Below are 2,500 nucleotides of genomic sequence, written 5' to 3'. Positions count from 1 at the left end.
CTATATTTGATTTATGTTTGTAGGTGAGGTATGGGGGACAAAATGTGCTGTGCTATCATAATGTAGAGTCTGTGATCTGTTAAACAAGGAGATAAATTTAATTACGTCAATATGGAGTTGATGTTAATCAGTAGTAGTGGTATTAGTAGTAGTAGTAGTAGTAGTAGTAGTAGTAGTAGTAGTAGTAGTAGTAGTAGTAGTAGTAGTAGTAGTAGTCGTAGAAGTAGTAGTAGTAGTGGTAGTAGTAGTAGTAGTAGTAGTAGTAGTAGTAGTAGTAGTAGTAGTAGTAGTAGTAGTAGTAGTAGTAGTAGTAGTAGTACAAAAAACGAATTGTAACCAGTGGCGGTTCTAGCCTATTTACAGTGGTGGGGCAAAGATGATTCGGTCATAAATATATATATATTATTTTTTATTTTATTTTATTTATTTATTTATTTTTTAATTAATTTTTTTTAATTATTATTTTTTTCACCTTTAAAAAATAATATTTCAACCACAAATAATCACATTCACAATGAAATGACAATACAAGTAGATTTTAATTATTCCAAACGTAATCAAAACTGAATCACGAAAGAGAATACCACTAAAAACTAAAGCGACGAGACATAATGCGACAACACCTTGACAATACAAGTCCATTTCGTTCACTCGAAAAAATTAAAGATTTGCTTTAATCCCTCAACGGCGAGATTAATATTTCTGTTACATTATTGGTTTTCAGTAGTATGTAGTAACCTTAAAGTTTTAATCGAGAAGCAACAACAGCGATATGACTCGAGTTTCATTCAGAGCTCAAATTGCATTTCACTGCTGTCTTGATGATTAGAGTGATTGTGCCGGTGGTGGTAGTGGTTGGAATAGTGGTAGCGGTGGTGGTGGTGGTGGAGGAGGATGTAATTATGGTAGTGGTTTTGGTGGTGCTGTTGGTTAGAATGATAGTTGTGGAGACGATGACGGAAATGTTATGATGATGTTGATATTGTTTTTATTGCTATTGTAGTACTTGTTGTTAATATTGTTGTTGTTGTTAATGATGAAGATAATGATGATGATGATGATGATGATGATGATGATGATGATGATGATGATGATGATGATGATGATGATAATGATGATTATGATGACAACGACGATGTCGTCGACAATGATGGTTACCATACGATATTACAAAGTTTATTCAATCTTAGGCTTTCGACAATAAATCATACAATTTGATGACCACATGAAAGTGGGAAAAAAATGGTAAATGGAACCAAACAATAAACTGATACCATTAATAACCACACAAAAATACAACAATAGTAATACCACCAATACGTACAATAATAATAATAATAATAATAATAATAATAATAATAATAATAATAATAATAATAATAATAATAATAATAATAATAATAATAATGATGATAATGATAATAATAATAATAACAATAATAATAATGATGATGATGATAATAATAATAATAATAATAATAATAATAATAATAATAATAATAATAATAATAATAATAATAATAATAATAATAACAATAATAATATTACCATCATCATTACTACCACCACCATCATTACTACTACCACCACCGCTACCACTATCACTACCACCATCACCATCATTATTACGTTTCCAATCATTTTTTCTCGTTTAAAAAAAATTGATATCTATCAAAACTGTCGAAATTCCGGTCATTTTTTAAAAGGGTAGTTAAAATATCTACGATTTTATTAGCCCTGAAAACTACGATTTTTATTTTCCTATTTCAAGTAGGCAGCTCTGCTATGACAAGTACTCGTATCAGTATCAGTTCCATAGTCAAAATAAGACAAACAAAAACAACGTTTATTTAATCTTAGGCTTTCGCCAATACTTCATACAATACAATTAAGACAAAATAATGTTACGAATTTCTCCTCATGCATTCGTTAGACTATAACAATAACGACCGTGTTATCTTTACTCCTTACCCAACCAACCCCGAGCTTCCCGCCTCTTCATCGCGAACTATCTTATGTATGTATTAGCTTCAGGACGGGCAAGTACGGAATCTGCCCACCCTTCCGTATTTCCTCTATAAGTCAGTTAGAATTCAACTCTCTCCTTTTCTCAGAAGAGTATTTCTCGTATACTAATTCAAATGTTGAGCAAACCAAAATGGTGGTTGTATTTTATATATTTATTTAGTCGTGACTTTTGAATAAAAGTGTTTTGTTTTATTATACGGAATACAATAGAAAATTACATTGTTTTGCAAAATTATTTTGTCTGGCAATAAAAATACAGGGGTAATTACTTTAAGAATTAAAAAAAAAAGAACTAACAAATTAATTTGTTAAAAAACAAAAAAAAAAAAAAAAAAAAAAAAAAAACAACAACAAACAAAAAAACAAATAAGAAAACAATTTAAATAAATGAGTTTTGAGAAGCACTAAAGAAAACGAGAAAAAAAAGAAAAGTTTAAATGGATAAACAAATATATAAAAACAACACAAATCA

The 2,500-nt window shown here is 29.2% G+C and overlaps 1 protein-coding gene across 1 annotated transcript in view; it reads left to right on the top strand.

Annotated features, from left to right (window-relative positions):
- The window catches only part of LOC144970588 (glutamate receptor 2-like), a 71,209-nt gene that overhangs the window by 62,857 nt on the left and 5,852 nt on the right, over positions 1-2,500 (top strand). The window lies entirely within an intron of this gene.

Source organism: Berghia stephanieae, chromosome 4 (genome assembly GCF_034508935.2).
Source record: "Berghia stephanieae isolate SIO BIC M18660-M18661 chromosome 4, UCSD_Bste_1.3, whole genome shotgun sequence".
NCBI classification, from domain to species: domain Eukaryota; kingdom Metazoa; phylum Mollusca; class Gastropoda; order Nudibranchia; family Aeolidiidae; genus Berghia; species Berghia stephanieae.
This window is presented reverse-complemented; position numbering and strand designations above follow the sequence as displayed.